The sequence below is a fragment of the Patagioenas fasciata genome, chromosome 3 (assembly GCF_037038585.1).
Source record: "Patagioenas fasciata isolate bPatFas1 chromosome 3, bPatFas1.hap1, whole genome shotgun sequence".
NCBI lineage: Eukaryota > Metazoa > Chordata > Aves > Columbiformes > Columbidae > Patagioenas > Patagioenas fasciata.
Window position 1 is genome coordinate 75,082,904 of NC_092522.1, and position 20,974 is coordinate 75,103,877.

Here is a 20,974-nt window from a genome sequence, read left to right on the forward strand (position 1 = left end):
TTTATTTGGACAATCAGAATTTTTTTCAGGAAGTGAAGAAACCTGAAGCCATAATAAACCCAGCTATTCAGCCTTCCTTCCACCACCCTACCCCTATTTGATTTTTTACCCATTTCTGGGTAACATATAAGCAATTCCACAGAAAGTTTCTTCACGCTGCCTGCCATCTGTCAAAAAACTCAATTCTGACAGGAGTAGCCAGCATCTCAAGGGTGCAAATCAATTTGGTGTCAGTGTTGGATGTGTTCCAGTGCATTTCCTCAGCACAGATGAAAGTAACTGTGTCAATTGAGCAGTGTTGCATATGTTTTTATCTGCTGTTGGCTGGGGATTGAGCTAAAACTACTGAATTCATTTCACTTAGAATCTCAAATTTTATCTTGTAGTGTATCTACAGCATGCAGCATATGGAAGGGGAAAATAGATACTTCGATGGGAAATTATGAAATAAAGAACCTCAAGCATGTATGGTAAGAACCAATGTAGAATGTAATTGTGAGCTGTGATAGGAGACTGTGGCAGGATGCAAACCCCCCTCTCTCCCCCCGCTCCTTCAGTATGGAAGGAGTAGGCATATCTCCCTCTCTCTCTGCTACTTGAGGCTAACAGCTTCTTTTGTTTGACCTCAGAGCACCCTGGCCAGGGCCATTAGGAGAAGGGAGTGCAGAGGTGCCAGTGAGCCGCTGGGCACCTGCGGCCAGTGTGAGGGATGTTTGGAGGCTTCAGGGGCACCCCACAGCCAGTGTGGGGGTGCAGAGAAGCTTCTGGAATGCCTGCAGTCAGGTCTGATCAGCTAATATAAAAAATGGGACTCTCGTCGAGACTCCGCCCATTGTCGCAGGTTTCTCGGAGCATGAGCAAGATGCTGCCGCCGAGAGCCCCCCTCACCGGAATGGAGACTCCGCTTGCCTTGCCGCCACGGGTGTGAGTAAAACTTCTCGCAGGATTGTGAGTATATTTATCCCTTCCGTGCACATATGCATGTGTAACTTTCCGTGCTCAATATAAGCACGTGTAAAATTAATCCTCGCATAATCGCGGGTGTATTTTTCTCCCGTGCTTCCACATAAGCACGTGTAACTTTCCGTGCTTAATACAAGGACGTACACTTTTCGTGCACATTTGCACGTGTAACTTTCTGTGCTCAATACGAGCACGTGTATAAATTACTTCCTTGCACAATCGCGCGTGTATTTTCTTCCCGTGCTTCTACATAAGCACGTGTAGTATTCTGTGCACATTTTCACGTGTAAGTAAATTAACCCTCGCAGGATTGCGAGTGTATTATAAATTTACCCTCGCGGAATCGCGAATGTACACTTTCCGTACTCACTACGAGTACATGTATCTCTTTAAAAATAATCCCACACCGTGTTCAGGCAAGTGTGTACTCCTCCAGGACTCAGAGATGGCTCCAGCATTGTTTTGGTGAAGCCACGTGCGTGCACTCTGTGGACCGCCTGTTGTATTAGTTACTGCCCCTTAATAATTTTCCTCAACTGATACCCGAACCTGTATTTAAGTCACTTTTGGAGTGCTAAAACCCTGTTTCTCACCGGTTTAATAAAAGTTGTTTTGGACCCTGTTGTCCCTTAAACTAACCTCGGGGTGCCTCCGTGACAGAGACAAAAACACAATGCAAATAATATCAGGTAAATATAAAGTTCATACCTCCCACAGCTTTGTAAACCAAGACTGCCTCTGCAAGAACAAGGCATCCCTTGCTCTAAAGAACTATAATCTCTTTTCATAAAACAATTCACCCATATCCACCTATGACCTCTCTTTTCATAAAACACAGGGTATATTAAATGCCCATCTTCTAGAAGTCTCATTTACACCTGAAAAATAGAATCATTGGTGGCAGCAGTTCAGAGCCTATGAATTTGACCTCTGTTTTACCTGAGCAATTAGAGATAATAAAGGGCATGCTGAAACTTCCCAAACATAAATTCTTGATGCCTTCTTTGATAAGGGCAATTTAATGATCTGAGCAAGGGTTTGGTGACATGAGCATGTTAATCCCTGTAAATCACACTGCCATAGTTTCAGAAAGCTGTGAATCCTGAGAGATGTTGACATTTGAAAAGGCAAGTTAGCACCACCCCTAAAGTAGTAAAGTGCAATGGATGAGTTGGGGATCATATTTGTCACTTTTTAATATTGACCTTTCTGTATACAAACTAATTTTTTTTTTTCACAATTTGAAATGTACACAATCTCATTTCTGTTGTGCTGCTGCTGTGATTTGCCCTCGGTTTACCCTAATCTTTTTCTTTCACATTTTCTTAGATTCATACAAAACATTGCCATATCAGTTTATAAGAACCTCATCCTCATTTCTAGAAATCTTATTGATAGCCACAGAAGATGCTTTCCCTGTTTTCATGTAAAGTTCTCAAGAATATTTAAGAAAAAAAAGTAAAGAAAGTAATTAATATAAATATGATTTGTCAGTTGCCAAATTTCTGAGTGCTTTTTAAGGAGGTATGGACCAGAACACAGTGCAGAGAGAGCCCTTTCTACAGCACTGAAACACCATGCAATCACCAAACACATGCGCCCTCTTTGGAAGAGGCTATAGTGAGCAAGGAATCCTATAACCATAGAATCATAAAATGGTTTTAGTTGCAAGAGATGTTAAAGATCGTGTGGTTCCAACCCCCTGCCCTGGGCAGGGACACCTACCACTAGATCACATTGCTCAAAGTGCCATCCAGCTTGACCTTGAACACTTCCAGGCATCCACACCTTCTCTGGCCAGTCTGTTCCAATATCTCACCAACCTCATTGTGAAGAAATTTCTTCCTTTCGTCCAACATAATCTACCCTTTTCCAGTTTTAAGCTGCTGCCCTTTGTCCTATCACTACAGGTGCTGGTAAAGTCTTGCTCCATCTTTCTTATAAGCCCCCTTTACATATTGAAAGGCCACAATAAGGTGTCTCTGGAGCCTTATCTTCTCCAGGCTGAAGAACTCTAACTCTGCTATGAGTTACGAGCTATTGTGAGTGCTTATATACTCACCAAATCTTTGCCTTCATAATTTCTCAAACATCATAGAATCATTTTGGTTGGAAGAGACCCTCAAGATGATTGAGTCTAACCATAACCTAACTCTAGCACTAAACCATGTCCCTAAGAACCTCTTCTATACACCTGTTAAACACCTCCAGGGATGGTGACTCAAGCACTTCCTTGGACAGCCTGTTCCACTGCTTCACAAACCTTTCTGTGAATAACTTTTTCCTAATATCCAATCTGAACTTCCCCTGGTGCAACTTGAGGCCATTTCCTCTTGTTCTATCGCTTGCTATCTGGGAGAAGAGACCAACACCCTCCATGCTACAACCTTTCAGGTAGTTGTAGACAGTGATAAGGTCTCCCCTCAGCCTCCTTTTCTCCAGGCTAAACAGCCCCAGTTCCCTCAGCTGTTCCTCATCAGACTTGTGCTCCAGACCCTTCACCAGCTTTGTCGCCCTCCTCTGCGCTCTCTCTAATACCTCAATGACTTTTCTATAGTGAGTAGCCCAAAACTAAACACAGTATTCAAGATGGGGCCTCCCTCTTTCTCTAACCTAATGTGCTACATCTCCATCGTGTACTATCTGGACATTTCCCAGAAGTTCCTTTATTGACATATATAATACTTACCACAAAATTATTTTGCATTCTCTCTCCAAGGGTAGAAAAATATAGTGAATACTTAGTTTTGTAAAAAATTTGGTGGCTTGGGTTTTTTACTGTTAATGTAAATATCTGCATTTGTTTTCAAAAAGGTGACAATGACAAACTCTGTGTTAGGAGTAGAAGATGTTGTGGTTTGTAATGCCTGGTCCATCAGTCATTGTAGAAACAACTGATTTGTCCGCATTGTGCAGAATAGCACTACCTCAGAGCACTGTATATGTCATATTTTGTTCCTGATCAAAACCAATTAAAGGACAAACACAATGACACTGGTTGTGAGGTGTGAGATCATCATCTAATCTCCCTATCTCATGAATATCTGAGCTGGAATTTTTGTAAGATCTCAGCCTATGCTGGAGAACTCACTTCTGCAAGAGATGAGAATAACCACAGTCTGAACCAATTTCTGACTCACAAAACTCTTCCCTTTGATTCACTTTCACTCAGTGAAATTTTCAAGAACATACAGAACAGTTCAGCTGATTCATCTTCAAGTGGGGAAGAAAGGAAGAATGAGATGTTGTTATTTCTGGTTTTTAATACTCAGCTGTTATGGTTAATAGTTACCTAGGAAAATAAATAAATAACTGGAAGATTAGATAAGAATAAATGAAAGAAACACTTCACATAGCACACTGCCAGCTTATGAAATTAAATACTTCTGGGTGTAATGTACTCAAATATTGTGTAGAGGAATATTAGGGAACCAGATAATAATGACCCAGAATGTATTTGTTAAGATAATCAAATCCCATACTTTTGGATGCATACTGATCACTACACTGCAGATCTTATCTTCTTTTTCTAATGTATAATATATTCCAGAGTATTCTGTGTACATTTGGGGTATTTTTCATAAACCTCTTAAATATTCTGACTGCAGAAGAACTTGATACATTAATGCAAAATCCAAAAAATATAACCTAAAAATATAGGTGACATTTGAAACAAAGTTTACCAGAATTTAAAAGATTGTAAAAGGATAGCCCAGAAAACCAGAGCATGTGTGGTTTTTAAGTACTTTTGTGCCTGTATCATGTAAGATACTTCAAAAAATTCTAATAATAAAAATAAATACTAACACAATACTGATCATAATTTACATCTGACTTCTTAGTGTTATCTTCTCAGCAAAAGGAAAAATTAATTTCATCTCCAAGAACCATGACAGTGGATAAAATAACAAGACTAATGTAAGTTCTATTTAGGTGTTCTGGAGGGAAAAAAAAAAAAGATTTAAATTATGACGGTTTACTAAGGAATGAGCATGACTAAATAAGCAAACAATAGACTTTTGCAGTGAAGTAGTTTATATAAAATAAACCTCTTGCCACCTGAAACTTCATTTTCAGTTTTTCTGATGCCTAGTTATGGAATAGTGACAGGTCTCCCTTAGAGCAAGGACACGGGTATATGTATTCATATATAGCTGGAACACACCAATAAACTCATGATTTATGTTACCTGGTCTGCGAGACCAATATGATAGAAAAAAATTTATAAATGTTTCAAATATCATATTTAAAGTGCATCTGTTACTCCATTATTTGTACTGGAAAATAGTTACAGACCACCACTTTCCTGTGTGAAAGAGATTCTAATTTTTAGTTCATAAATGTGTCTCTTTTTCTTTAATGTCATGCCATATATATATGCATACATATGTAAATTACATATATATATTTAACTTAGAATATACTTCTTCATCTGTGGAGGTTTCTTCTCAAGATACTTATAGAGAACAATAATATCTTCAAACTTGCCTTCTTCTAACTTTAATGACTATTTTAAAGTCTAGAATACTCATTACTGTAAAAGTCAAGCAGTTTGCTTTACATATTTTACAAGTAGAACCATTTGCTGCCGTCACTAATGCAGAAGGATTTGTCGTACTGCAGTTTCAGTATCCAGTTTCCTCCTTTGCACTGTTTTGAAGTTCTTGTTCTTCTCTGATGCATTACATGAGCTGTCATTCTCCAGAACCTGGAACTTACACTGAGAGCTGCTAATAGCCCCAAAGTTTTTCCTGAGCCATTTGAAGTTTTTTCTCTTAGCACTACTGCTCAAATGCAGAGTTGGTAGGAACCTGTAGGAGCTGAAAAAATGCAATCTAAGCAAGGTTACTTTTAGCTTCATTATCTTCATGCCTTCTTAAAAGGGGGAATACGAAGTTGTTCAACGTCCAAAGCATTGTATTGTCATGGTCTATAAATGTGTTTGCTGGCTGCATACTGTACTTTCTTTATCTGACCTTGCTCATTCAAAGATGCACTTGTTATAGTATGTCAGTCACTAATGAGGCCTAAAGTAATTGAGCCTGATTGAACTGGCAAGATGCTGCCTAATTATAATGATAAATGGAACTGGCTTGTGGAGAGTTACTGGCTGTGTGCTGTGAACAAGCCAGGGCTTGATGCGGCTGTGCTACACGGAAGGATTTCCCTGAGACACCAGAGACAAAAGGAAAGTAAACAGAAGCTGGTCTGCCCTCGACCCAGGCTGCAGGAGGGGCGTTGCCGCTGCGCATGAACAGTCTGTGAACAGTGCCCTGCAGCCAATCACCATAGTGGGGGGGGATGAGTGACTGTGAGTGTAACCAATTGTAGCCTGCACTTGCCGCATGGCCTTTTGGTATAGAGTATATAAGGCTTGGAAAAACGTGGTCTCGGGGACATTGATATTCAGTGTTGTTTAAGAGTTCATTAAAGAGTACGGATGGTAAATTCACATTGAATTAGACTCCTTACTCTCGCCCGGCCCGCCCGTTCGATCAAAGAGCTTATGCCGGCGTCTGGATTCGTCGAATTTGCTACCGCCACATTTGGTAGCAGAGGATGGTTCGTTAGCAGAGCATAACGCTTCGGATCTACATATGGTAGCAGAAGGATGGATCGTTAGCAAAGCATATCGCTCCGGATCGAAATTACTGCGGTGAGCAGCGTTCATAAAAACGGAGCCAAGCCGGGGTGTGGGATAGTGTGCTTAGTCCGGTATCAAAAGACGGGCACCAGTCGAGCTGGCCACTCGCATCCTACGTTAAGACCGCGCTGATAAGATAATGGATATTGAAACAGCCGCGGCACTGCTGACGACTATTCTCTCAAAGAGAGGTATTGAATCGTCACAGGAAAAGCTAATCACATTGATTTTTTTAGCTCAGAAGTGGGGACACTTTGGGGAAGTTCCACTTTTGTTTTCCCCAACGGAATGGAGATCAGTGGGGGACACTATGTGGGACAAAACTATCAGAGGGGAAGAAGAGAAAGAAATTAAAGCTGTGAGAGAATTGTGGAAAACCGTATTAGAATCATTAGAAGTTTTGAAATCGGAACAACGTGCCGCCCTAAGAGCCGCGGAGGCGCTTGTCCCAGAACAAACCTGGACTGATAAAACTTGTCGTCCAAAAGAAAAGAGGGGCCTGTGGGCTACTCTGTGGGGTCTGCCTGCCGTTCGGGGTGGTCGCGGGGTCCCGGCTCAGCCAATACTTTCACAATCCGATCTGCAACGCGGATTAGAAACTGCGCGGCTCGTAAACAAAGAACCGGAAGTTTCCCCCTCCGAGTCTCTGGGGCAATGTGCCAAGAAGGCGGAAGTGCAACTAGTCGACTGTCCGGATGTGGGAGGCCCTGAGTGCCGCCCTCCTCCTACCGCTCCGCCTCTGCCCTGCCCCGAGCCGGACGCCCCCCCCACCTCCGAGAAAAGCGTGGAGGCCGGGCCGGCGCCGTCGCCGGGGCCGGGGCCGCCTCAAACTTTGCCTCCGCAAGCACCCGCGGAAGTTTTTTGTGAGCCTCCTCCTACATCATTGGGCTCACCCCAAGCAGTAGAGCAGTTACTGCAAGTCATTACCAACAAGCTTGAACAACTTAACTTAAGAGAGTCAAATGTAGAGAAAAATAAGGAACAAATTGAGTTTCAAAAAACCAGCTTGCCCTTCACAAACAATGCAATCAAAGGTGCCTATAGACTCTACTGACCAGCCGCAGCCCCGACATGGCAGATGGTCAGGGGTCATCAAAGATGCCATTCTAGAAGGTGATTGGTCTCCAGCAAAATTAGCCCTACCGGTAATTCAAAATATGAACACTCAGACAGCGGTATGGGAACCACACGATTGGAAAATTTTGCAGCAAGCAAAACAAACAACCACAAGCTATGGTATACGTTCAGCAGCTACCAGACACAAAGAACATCTCCGAACCTGTATCCCAATCAGCAACCAACTGTGAACCAGGCTTCTTTCACCTCAACAAGCCAAGCACCGCAGGAAGCCTCGGAGTTGATGTGGAGACAGCAGTAGATATAACATTGACCAATACTGCAATTCATAGAATACCAACTAATGCTAAAGGACCTTTATTTAGACAAGATAGTCTCATTGGAGGCCTATTGATTGGCCGTTCTTCTGCTAGTATCAAAGGTCTTATAGTAATACCAGGTATAATTGATGCAGATTTCACAGGAACTGTTCAAATCCTGGCCTACACTCTGCATCCGCCAATTTTTATTCCTTCTGGGAGTAGAATAGCTCAGGTAGTAGCACTGGAAAACTGCCTACCAATGCTTCCAGGAGTCCCTCCAGCATCCTCAACAGAAAGGCGTGATAAAGGATTTGGATCGACAGGTCCTGCAGTTTGCTTCACCTCATCAGTGACTCAGCGTCCCATGTTACGTGTGCAACTATTTCAGTCTGATTCTACTGTTGTTGTAGAGGTAAATGCAATGCTTGATACTGGAGCTGATGTCTCCATCATTAGTCAATTCAAATGGCCACGAAATTGGAAACTTCAAAAATCAATCTCTTCCACTGTAGCTGGAGTAGGAGGTCAAACTACTCCAAATATAAGTGTTGATCCCATTTCGATTAGTTTCCCTGAAGGTCAATGTGTTACCCTTAGGGTGTATGTAATGGAATTGCCAAGCAGCCTTGAGGCGCTTATTGGCCGTGACGTCTTGGGGCAACTTGGTGCTGTGTTAACTACTTCGCCTTTTCCTTAGTGGTCACTGGAAAGCAGTTGCCCAACCCTCCATTGACCTGGTTAACAGATAGCCCAGTTTGGGTTGACCAGTGGCCATTAACAGAAGAGCGACTGCAAAAGGCACGTGAATTAGTAGAAGAGCAATTAGTTGCAGGCCATATCAAGCCTTCTACTAGTCCATGGAATACCCCAATTTTTGTAATACCAAAAAAGAGTGGAAAGTGGCGATTATTACATGACTTGCGAAAGGTAAATGATCAAATGCAAGCCATGGGTGCTTTACAGCCTGGATTACCATCACCTGTAATGTTACCAGAAAATTGGCATATTCTAATTATAGATTTAAAGGATTGTTTCTTTACCATTCCTTTACATGAGCAAGATACACAGCGTTTTGCATTTACACTGCCTTCAGTAAACAAAGCGGAACCAGCTAAAAGGTATGAGTGGGTAGTGCTACCGCAAGGTATGAAAAATTCTCCTACACTGTGCCAAATGTATGTTGCATGGGCACTTCAACCTATTCGTGCATCATGGAAACAAACAATTATTTATCATTATATGGATGATATTCTGTTCTGTCAACAAGCTGAGTTCACAGAAAGTTCCATAGTCCAAATTACAATCAAACTCAAAGAAAAGGGGTTGGTTATAGCTCCAGAGAAAGTTCAAAAGTCTGCACCTTGGAAATACCTTGGTTGGTCCATTTGTGATGCACAGATTCGTCCACAAAAAATTGAATTACATACTGATTTACAAACATTAAATGATGTCCAAAAATTGTTAGGGGACATACAATGGATTAGAAATTGCGTAGGCATTACTAACAATGATATAGCACCTCTTACTTCACTTCTAAAAGGAGGTGATCCAGCTAAGAAAATAAGCTTAGAGTCCGTGCATCTCAAATGTCTTTCTGATATTATACAAAAAGTACAGGCAAATTGGTCTAGCCGAAGACTTTCTGATCGACCAATTTCCCTCCTTATTAGCAATCTAGAACATCCGTGTGCAATCATCTGCCAGTGGCAAAACAAAAACGGGGAATTCCCCATAGATGTTGCTACAGATTCTTCCTTTTGTGCCACTGTCAGATTGAAAACAGAAAATGATTTGCGATTATTAGAGTGGATTTTTCTCAGTGTCCAACCAAAATTCAGTATTCAAACGAGACCAGAAGCAATTGGAGAATTGATTCGAAAAGGAAGATCTCGAATATTAGAAATTAGCGGTCAGGAACCAGATGACATCAGTATTCCGATAAATGGAGCCGATTTAGAATGGTGGCTGAGACATTCGATGCCTATACAGAATGCATTATTAGGATTTATAGGCAAGGTACATTCACGACAACCAAAAGGTAAACTATGGCAATTCCTTAGAACAAATCAGTGGTTAGAGAGAAGCAAAGTAAAAGCAAAACCTGTTGAAGGCTTTACAGTATATACAGATGCAGGAAAACGAAGACACCAGGCAGCATGTGTCTGGCAAGAGAATAGTCAATGGATACAGCATTTAATTGAAGGTTCAAAAGAGGATTCATTGCAGACTTTAGAGCTCACAGCAGTAATATGGGCCTTAAATAATTGGCTGAAATCTGCTTTAAATGTTGTCACAGATTCTTTGTATGTAGCAGGTGTAATACCCAGAATGGAAAATGCCCTGTTAAGACAATCGAATAATCCTCGATTAGGAAAATTGTTTGTACAATTGAGAGCTATTTTAAATCAAAGAAAAGAACCCTGTTGTGTGATTCACATCCGCAGTCATCAATGGAATCTTGGTCTAGGTGAAGGAAATCAAATTGCAGATAGTTTAGTAAGTTCAGTACAGCACATGCCTCCAACAGATAAATTCCAACAAGCGAGACAAAGTCATGAGAGCTTTCATCAGAATGCCAGAGGTCTCCAAAGACAATTCGATTTAACTTTAAATGAAGCAAGAAGTATTGTACAGGCATGTCCTCAGTGTGGAAGCCAGATGTTAGGTATAGGAATCGGTGTCAATCCTCGAGGTTTAAAAGCCTTAGAAGTATGGCAAATGGATGTGACACATGTGCCAGAATTTGGAAGACTTAAATATGTGCATGTCACAATTGATACTTTTTCAAAAATGATATGGGCTACTGCTTTACCAGGGGAAAAAGCACTACATGTATGTAAACATCTTACAGCTTCTTTTGCTGTAATGGGTGTCCCAGAAAAGATTAAGACAGACAATGGCCCTGCCTATGTTAGCCAGAAAGTTAGAACTTTTCTAATGAAATGGGGAGTGAAACACGTTACAGGTATACCTCATTCCCCAACAGGCCAAGGAATCATCGAGAGAGCACATCAAATGATTAAAGGGTATTTGAGCAAACAGAAGCAGGAAGAGTTAGATTGTCAACAGCGTTTAGCAAAGGTGTTGTTTACCTTGAATTATTTATGTCTAACTGGAGATCATGAGGAGCCTCCTGTGATCATTCATCATTATCAGATCAGACTAGGAAGGAAAAACACTTTACCAGAATTCATGGTGAGATATCGTGATCCCACCACTGGATTGTGGAAGGGACCAGTACCTGTTATTTTTAATGGTAGAGGGTATATGTGTCTCTCCACAGATCAAGGTCCATTGTGGGTTCCAAGCCGAGCAGTAAAGCCGGAGTTGACACAAACTCAACCAAGTCAACTCCCTGCAGCAGAACCCTCGGAGGTCACAGAGTGAGGTGTAACCTTTGCATTGATTTAGCTGTGACATGTATGCGTACTATAGTTATATAAGTAGATCTTTAAACACCACTACCTCTTGAGTAAGTTTATCAACACCCAGCACATCGTTTGTTATAAGTTGAGTATCTTTAAACCAAAGTTCTTGGAATTTGTTTAATCAATCCATTGCGATATTTAAACGGCAATGGAATACCTCAGGTTTATTGCAAAGTGCACTGTTTACGTTGATTGTTGTTGTTATTTATATGTTATGTATAAGTTGTTTTTTATCACATATCAAAAAAGGATTAGAACACACAGCTAATCAATCCTGGCTTGTCCAAAAAGAAAAAAAAAAAAAAGGAGGAATTGTGGAGAGTTACTGGCTGTGTGCTGTGAACAAGCCAGGGCTTGATGCGGCTGTGCTACACGGAAGGATTTCCCTGAGACACCAGAGACAAAAGGAAAGTAAACAGAAGCTGGTCTGCCCTCGACCCAGGCTGCAGGAGGGGCGTTGCCGCTGCGCATGAACAGTCTGTGAACAGTGCCCTGCAGCCAATCACCATAGTGGGGGGGGATGAGTGACTGTGAGTGTAACCAATTGTAGCCTGCACTTGCCGCATGGCCTTTTGGTATAGAGTATATAAGGCTTGGAAAAACGTGGTCTCGGGGACATTGATATTCAGTGTTGTTTAAGAGTTCATTAAAGAGTACGGATGGTAAATTCACATTGAATTAGACTCCTTACTCTCGCCCGGCCCGCCCGTTCGATCAAAGAGCTTATGCCGGCGTCTGGATTCGTCGAATTTGCTACCACTACACTGGCTGATCAGCTATGGAAGGTGAATGGCGTGGAGAACATTAAAACAAGGTCACTCTGTGAAGGAGAACCACTTTTTTAATTACTTCCTTTCCCGCAGTCCTCCAAATTTAGACTTTTCATCCCACTATGTAGTCAGACACTCAGTTTTTAACTGTAATGGGACTGTTCAGGACAAGGGCACCGTTGACCAGCCCAGCAGTGATCACCTCCTTCCCCTGACTATACTCAAAGATGCAGTTGAAAAATTCTGAAAGACATATGATGGAAGGGTTAAAAGCTTTTATAGGTTCATAGTTACCAGACAATATAATCCACTCATTGTCCTAGAGAGAAAAGCTTACTGTTTTTGGACCTGATAAATGAGTTCTTATTTATTTTTTCAGAAAACTTTTGGTAACCTCACCAACTCTTTATGTTCTTTGACTCTCTTTAGATCAGTGCCTGGAACCAGAGTCAAAGTCTCAAGGACCTCTTAGGAAAAGCACCATTTTAACAAGTGCACTATTGCAATTTCATCTCAGAAAGGATCTGAAATGTTCTCATAAGGAAGAGTTGCAGTTCAAATTGCTGTTGAGAGCAAATTTTGCAGGTTTTTTTTTCCCACAAGCTGATGGAGATTGAGGGGACCTAGTTCTGAAAACAAGGAGAACAAGAAGATAGTAGGAAAAAGCTGAAATGAATTTCCAAGTTTGTTTAACCTGAAGAGGAGAGGGTTTAGGGGAAATCTTATTGCTGGCTACCACTGTCTGATGGGAGGTACATAGTAATATAATGAGGGTTAACAAGTTGCATCATGGGAAATTCTAATTAGGTATTAGAAAAAAAATAATACATCACTGAATGGTTGGCCAAACCCTGGAAGGTATCGTCTAGAGGGCCTGTGTAATCTTCTTCCTTGGAGAAACCCAAAACTCCACTTGATGCGGCCTTAAGCAACCTGATCTGTGTTGTCTTGGCTTTAAGGAAAAGTTGTATTAGGTGACCTTCTGATGTACCTTCCAACCTGCATTTTTCTATGAATCAATGGTACTGTGTGGAGGTGATTAGCAAGCAGAATTACCAGTCACTATAGGTTCTGGATTCAAGAGAGTGGGGAAGATTGTGAGTACCTCCTGGACTGCATACACGAGGTTCTAAACCATGACACCTCGAAAGGTGCACTTCTGCCTTCACTTGGATACGTCTCTGCTAATTCTGAATGTTATTTGACATACACATACACAGCTCTCTGAAAAAAAAAAAAAAAAGTAATTGCAGTTAACGAATGTTTCTTACAAAAGTTGGGAAAGTCTAGGGAGGAGAACCAGAGTTAAGTCACAAACATTATGTTAAAACATTCCCATCAGAGTTTTGTGAGCTGAGTAAACTCAAGGAACAGGGAAGAAAATTGTGTCAGTGGCTGTAGGGGTCTGCTTAAATGAGGATAATTGAAGCCGAATTTCAAAAATTCTGAGGTTTAATGGATCTCCATAGGTAGGTTTATCTTGTAATTGCAGATCATATTTAGAAGAACAGGACTAATTAGAGTCGACTTATAAATGTGTTGAGGCTTAATTGAAAGTAAGATTTTCCTGTGTTAAGATCAAGAAAACTGTGTGTTAATATATGGCAATTCATTTTAAGTAGACGTTGTATGGAACTAAAACCTGATATCCGTGTGTCTTTTTTTTTCCTATGTATTAGCCTTCATGCTGCTTTTTTTCTATTAAATGTTAAAATCTGTTCTAAACAATCAAACTACTTTTGGTCTTGAGGCAGTTGATTTTCACAAATAGCCCCAAAGCTCTGACTTTAGAAATTAATTTGTAAATATTGCATTTCAGAACTCTTTTTAGTAAAAATAATAAAGAAAATAAATAAAACAACAAAATTCTCCAGAGACCATATAGCTTTTTGGATGGCTATATCTGTTAGCTGAATGTTTGTCATCCACTACAGTTACAATATATGTAAGCTTTAAAGCTTTTACATTATTACAGATATAAGTATGAATAATATTAATAGGTACATTATATTATTAATTAAATTTCTAATTATTATTCCTAAGTTCTGGCATTTTTCATTAATATTATGGACTTTTGATTTACATAGTAATGTTATTATGTCTCATAATTAGCACACAAACACTCTTCACAACTGATGATAAGAATGGTTCACTACCTCCTTGTTGCTGAATTTCAGGGTGATTAATAATGTGCAGCTTTTATAATCTGGGAGTCTTGCACACAGCCAATAACTTTATGGGTGTCACTGAGCTCTGCTTGGTAAGTTTCAAAGGGTTTGAAGAACACTAAATACTATTTCAGTGCTGTATATTTACTGGAAAGCAAAACTTGTTCTTGTGAAGCTGTATCTTGTTTGTATTTTTGACTAGTGAAAATGGGGAAGAGAAAGAAAGGGTGTGGACTATACTGAGAAGATAAACCAGATTTCTCTGACTAGTGTGCAAGAATATGAATACCATACTTCACCAATGAAATATCACAGGTCAGAAATGAATGTTGATTACTGCCGTTTAACAGCTAGGATGTAAATGCATGGGAAGTAAAAAATGCATAGCCATTTGGAAGTAAAGTAGTCTGTCATGGAAGTTTCCAATAATAAGTCGACAGAACATGTCTCATTTAGGAATTTACTTTTTAAGCGTGTAAGACTCTTATGTATGTAGTTATCTGATCAAAGACTTGGCCCTCTGACCATGGCTGTCCGTGAAAAGGTGTGCACGGGCATGCTGCATTTTTCATAAGATATCAAAGAAAAAGTGTGGGTCAGCTGGAGTACCTTGGCCACATACATTGTAAGAATGATATCCATACTTGGACATGAAGTAGGACTTAAGCTCTGTAGGAGCAGGAATTATAAATTTGAGTGTTTGTGCAGAAGTAACTAGACATGGAGTAAACATTTAAGACTGGATTATAATCACCAGAGGATTTGCCAATATATTCAGAGGTCATTTATTCTGATAAGCAACTCCTAATGTTCCATTCATACTAATAAATTAAATCTGCCCAGGCAGATTCTGGGCACTGAGGTCACCTGGCAGAGACTGGCATGTGTTTGTGCCAGTTAAATGTTCTGTGTTTTAACCTACAAATTGTCTATTGTTATGGTCCCTGTACCATTTTAATAGCTAGACCATCCCATGAATTATCTAAGATCAATTAATCTGGCTGGAATGAGTCAAATTAATGACAGGAAATGTTCTAAGAGTTTGTTGTTACAGATACTTGCTTCCTGCTGCCAGCAGCATTTCCAAACCTGGCTGAATTTATTGTGATAGAAACAACATAACTGTCTTCTGCCACTTGAGATGCTTAGAGTGTCCCACTTGCCCTTCAGCTGCCATGGCTCCTGTGTCATATCTTTCAGCCTTGTGTGGATATCTTGCATAACCAATAAAATCTCAGATGATACTAGACAGCTAAATATGGACAAAGACAGAGAACTTCAGGTGAACTGCATCACACTCTTGAGTCCTTCAGACTTTACATGGTAGAGCTCCATTTTCTTTAAGAGGAGACTAGGAACTGAGATGACATCCAGATGCCTAATCTGGTTTTGAAACCTACTCTAGATATTGGGAATTTTCTGTTTGATTGAATCAATAAAATGATCCTTTAAATCTTAAAAGAAGTTGTTTATTAATGCTCTTCAGCAAGACTGTATTATATCATGAATGCTTCATTGTTTCATAGTTTTGGTTTTACCTGTTACACTGATTTTAGTGTTGATAAATTTATCTGCTTTAGAAATGTGGACCATGCCAAAGAGCAATAAATTTGGGCAGCTTATTATACAAAATATTGAAGTCAGTTAATGAAAGGAGAAAAAAGGCTACTGGGATGAAATAATGTATACATATGCAGCATTAAACAACTGTTCTGTGGTAAGAGTTTCTAATTTGCAATAAGAATTGTGTTACCTGAAGAAAAAAGCAGAGAACAAAGAAAACTTCTCACTCATGGTTTTCAGCAAAAGGAAAGTAGAATAACAATTAGTTAGAAACTGAAAGAAACCTCAATCCAGGAACAGATTTGGTGATAATCAGAGTATGGTTTGATTTTTAAGTCTCCGTAGAGCCCTATCAGAGTTAATAGAGCTCCATGGAGCCAAAACAATGTGGTTGAAAATGATCAGTTTCTGCATTATACTTAGAAAGAGGATTATGATGGGTTATTTCAAGAGATAGTGATAAGTATGTAGTGAGAGAGAAGTGACACTGAAAGATGTTATTCTGAAAAAATACAGAAAAGACTACCCCCACAAAAAATGAGATACTAATCAATTACAAGCATTCAGAGAATTAAAATTAAGCAGTTGAGAAGATATAAATGTCTGTAGAAACGGAAAAATACCTGAGGGAGAAAAAAAAGTCTAATTGTTTTGCTAAAGTAACAATTGTCAGTGGTTTGAATTGATCTTACGGTATTTTTTTCCATCACTTTGGTAAATACAGTGAGAAAATGTTGTGACTTGTTATCCATTATTTCTTTCAACATCATTAGCAGCTTCGAAGACACTTTGAAGAAAACTGCTTGTAATAAAGTTAATAATACATATATTTTATCAGGAAAGGTTACATCTGTCTAGCATTTTAATTTGGCCATCTCTTATTAATGTAGTGGTTAGAATTATGATAAAAAACATTAGATCAGGTAGAATGACTCATCCATTACAGCCGAGGGAAAAGTCAATATTGACACTCCCAATGATCTCATATGCACCTTTCATGTATAATTCGCTGATGCTATTATGTATCTATGATCACACTTTCCAGGGAAGAAAGTCTTGTAAGGTTAGATTCAATAATGTTCACAAGAAATGACAATTAGAGGACTTGAATACTCTTGATAAATTTTAGATTAACAGACAATATGACACTTAAGCACAAGGTGTGAGCAATGATTAAAAGAACATTATGAAGAAGGGAACACGCTGTGGTTTCACTTATGTGTCATCTTTTCAACAGTTTAGGTTTCTATAATGATCCTTGGATGCTTGCTTTAGCTACTCAGGGCAAAAGAACCCCATTGTGAAAGATTTCCTTATACCAAACTTAATGGTTTCTGTTCTTCAGGTGAGTCCTTTACAAAGCTATATTAACATTTTTTGCAAAACAAGTATAAAACTAAGTGGTATGTAGCTAACTCCATATGCAGTGCTTTAGTCTAACCATATCTTCTCTTTGTTTATGGTAATATTATATACATGACATAGAGAAGTTAAAAATTCTGAGGGAAGGAAGAAGGCAAACAGCAGAGTACAGACCCTGAACTTCACTAGAATAGTCTTTGGCTTGCTCAGAAGTGGTATATAGGATTCTGTGAGATGCACCTGTGAAGGGCAGAAGAGCTTAAGATAAAGGTCTCCTCCAACCCAAACTATTCTATAATTCTATGATTCTATAATCTTTGAGAACAACCTCCTACAAGAATAGGTATGATCCATGCTCATACGCTGAAGGAGGTGAGCAATCTAGTGACAGAGGAAAAAATATGAGGATGAGATACTCAGTAATTTCGTTGCTTTGGTTTTCACCAACAAGGTCTCACAGGCCTCTTTGCTTAGAGATGAAGTTGAAGAAGGAGAGAAACTAGAGTTGGGGTCAGGGATTTTGAGAGTTTGACTCATACAAGTTCATCAGACCAAATTGGCTTCATAAAAGAGTACTGGGAGAGCAGGAATGAGAGACAAATATTTTAATCATATTTAAAAAGGGTGAGGAAAATTCGAAAAACTATGGGCTTGTCACCCTCACTTTAGTAAAGCAACTCTTCCTGAAAGTAATTTTTGTGTGCATGAAGAAGCTATTAACTGGAAAAATTAGCATGGTCTGACTTAAAGCAAATTGTGTCTTATAATTGTTTTTCATGATACAATTACTAGATCTGTGTAGGAAGGAAAAGTTACTGCTTTGTCACAGATAGCAAAAGTATTTTGACTTAAGTGAGGTTTTAAGAATGGTCTCTCCTAACACTCTTGTATCCAATTTTAGACATTATGATATAGATGGAAATATCACAAGACGAGTGAAAAAATGACTGGCTTGCTTGACTCAGAAGACAGTGGTCAATAGTTTGTAATCTGTCAGCTAGTTACAAGTGCAGTTCCTTGGAAGTCTTTCCTGGGACCTGTTAGTACTCTTCAGTGTCTTTATCAGTGACATGGAGGAGGTAAGGAAGTGCATTCTCTCATCAAGTTAGCAGATGACACTGTGTTGAAACACCAGTCTGTATGTTTGAGAGCAGGGCTGCTGTTCAGAGACTTAGACAGTTTGAAAGAGTTGACTAACAGGAGACTTATGAAATACATCAATCTTGCACCCAGGATAGACCAACTCCCACAAGAATACAGGGCAGCTAAGTAACTCTGACTGAGTGGCTGCGTGAGTATCTTTGAGGAAAGGACCTGAGAGTCCTGGTTGGAAAGTCATTGATTAACTGGAATCCCATGAGAACTATGGAAGAAGGGATGCAAACAGGTGCTAAGGTTGAGTCTGCAGTGGGAAACTACCATTGGTTTTCTAACAATTTATTTGAAAACTTTCTTAATATTACCTGACTCAAATGTGTATAATTAGCAATACTTGTTGAAAGCAGACAAAAGAAATGCTGTGTTCTAGAAATGGGTGTTAAATAAATCTGAAATAAAGCAAAAATCATCTTTCACCCTGACTTCAATACAAAGTATGCAGGCAAATATGTATCTGTCTGTTTATCATTCCATTTAAAGGTCACGTATCTCTAACCTTTTCATGCTCACTAGAGATACGCAGAATATTTTTTTACAGGTATTGCGGAGGCATCCTCCTACTACTTCTTTCCCTAAGTTAAGATCATTTTATACTTGCAGTAATTACAGATTTTATGCTCAGTGAGATTTATAGACTGAAGATATTAGTTTGATTCTTTGATTCATCCTGCTTTGTTGGCCTCCTTGTCTTATCCTTACATCATCCTCAATATTTACTACTATTTTTACTGAAAATTTTAACTGCCCGGAATCTTAGATCAGTGATCTCATTTTTAATGAGTGATTCCACACATGGAAAAAAAACCCAAAAAAGAACAAGAAAAAGAACACCACCCCTCAGAAAAAACCCCAACAACAGCAACAACAAAAAACAAACCAAACCAAACCAAAAACCAAACAAAAACCAAAACAAAAAAACAAACCAAGCAGACCATCCCAGTAGTTCATAATACTATCTGCTAGATACCACACCACAGTCCAAGCCAGCATGATCTGTACCTCTGTAACGGTGGTCTCACTCCCATTGTAGTGGCTGCAGCTCCCCTAGACACACTGAGGCCAGCTTGGCTCTTCTCATGGAACAACCGCAGCACCTCAGAGCTCAGCATGCACAGCTAAAACAGAGGGTCTCAACAAATCCTGTCAGAGCCAGATTCCTAATAATACCTTAGTAATGGGGAACAGATTTACAGTTATCTACGTGACCTGTAGTTAAAATAGTTCTGTAGCTGTATTAACTATCTTACTGTTCAGATGGAGAATTTCTTTTTCCCACCGCTTACACATGGACATTAAAAATAAATCCATGGCATTAAAAGAAATATTAGGGGTTTTGCACAATATAAAAATGATAAATAGAAGCTATGTAGATGAAACCAGTTTTCTAATGGCAAGTTTCCTCCTGAAAGAAGCCTTTTTTCTCCTTTTTTTTTTATTTTCTTTCTTGTAGAAATAAATTTCTTGCTAAATAAAAAACAATGAGCAATATTGCACCATAGCTTTGGCACTGTAAAGCTGGTCAGTACACAAACAGTGGCAATGCTACTGGTTAGCTAAGACATTTTGAGATTACTGAAAGCTGGCTTCAAGCCTGCTAAATGTTAAGCAGATTTAAGAGACAGAATTTGTTATTCTTTTTACTTGCTTGGAGTCACTGGATTATTGTGTGGTGTGATAGTGTCCTTTGTAGTCTTCCCATCAGTACGTTCCTGACCTGGAAGCAGAAGAACAGAAGCAGGTAATAACTAAACGATAGTTTCCTGACACTGAGGGATCCCTTTCTGTCCTGGAATGCATGTCAGATAAATGAGAGTTCCTTTTTCTTTGTGCCAAAATAATCTAGTGAAAACAACAAGGAGGAAGCTGCCTGTGCTAAGCAACAGAAGAGGCTTCATGTCTTAGGTGTCCAGGTAATTAGGTGTCAAAGGTTTCTGTCACCTTGGGCTTCTCTGGAGGGCATATTCCTACTATCAGAGAGAGAGAAGAGTTGCAGATTTCGTGTTCACATGTTGAGTATATTTAACACCAAACTTGCAGCAAGTAACCTCTGAATTTTACTGCCTCAAGTCTTCAGAACACAGTGTATAATCTAGTAGTGTGGCTGTTGTATTTCACCTTTGAAGAAGGACTTTTCTAATTCGTTGACTCCTACAGTTCTTGCAATGGAGACATTTTTACAGCTGTGAGAAAAAATACAGGTCATTAGCTCAGTATATGAGGGGTATCAGACACTCTGCTTCCTAGCAAGTACCTTTGCAGCAGAGACCAGTTTTGACACAGATTGTTTCCCCGAAGGGTTTAAAATGGAATTTGAGTATATACAGGATAGAAAAGTAGAGGGAAGTTAAGAAAGAGAAGGAAAGCAAAGGAAAATCAGTATCATCAATGTCCCCAACAAGGGAACAGCTGATTCTGGCCAAATTTCCAGGAGGAATATGACTGAAGAAAAAATGCAATCATACTGAAATGGATTTGTTGTGACTGATCTCATGATAGTCCAATCTACTGTATTATGAATGAGAATTGCAGTATTAGTTTA

General features: G+C 39.5%; 1 long non-coding RNA gene across 1 annotated transcript in view; it reads left to right on the top strand.

Annotated features, from left to right (window-relative positions):
* Nucleotides 1-575: 575 nt before the first annotated feature.
* LOC136099418 (uncharacterized) overlaps nucleotides 576-20,974 on the top strand; it is a 62,893-nt gene continuing 42,494 nt past the window's right edge. The window contains exon 1 of the long non-coding RNA XR_010651083.2: nucleotides 576-948. This is a non-coding gene — a long non-coding RNA (uncharacterized lncRNA). The remainder of the gene's footprint in view (nucleotides 949-20,974) is intronic.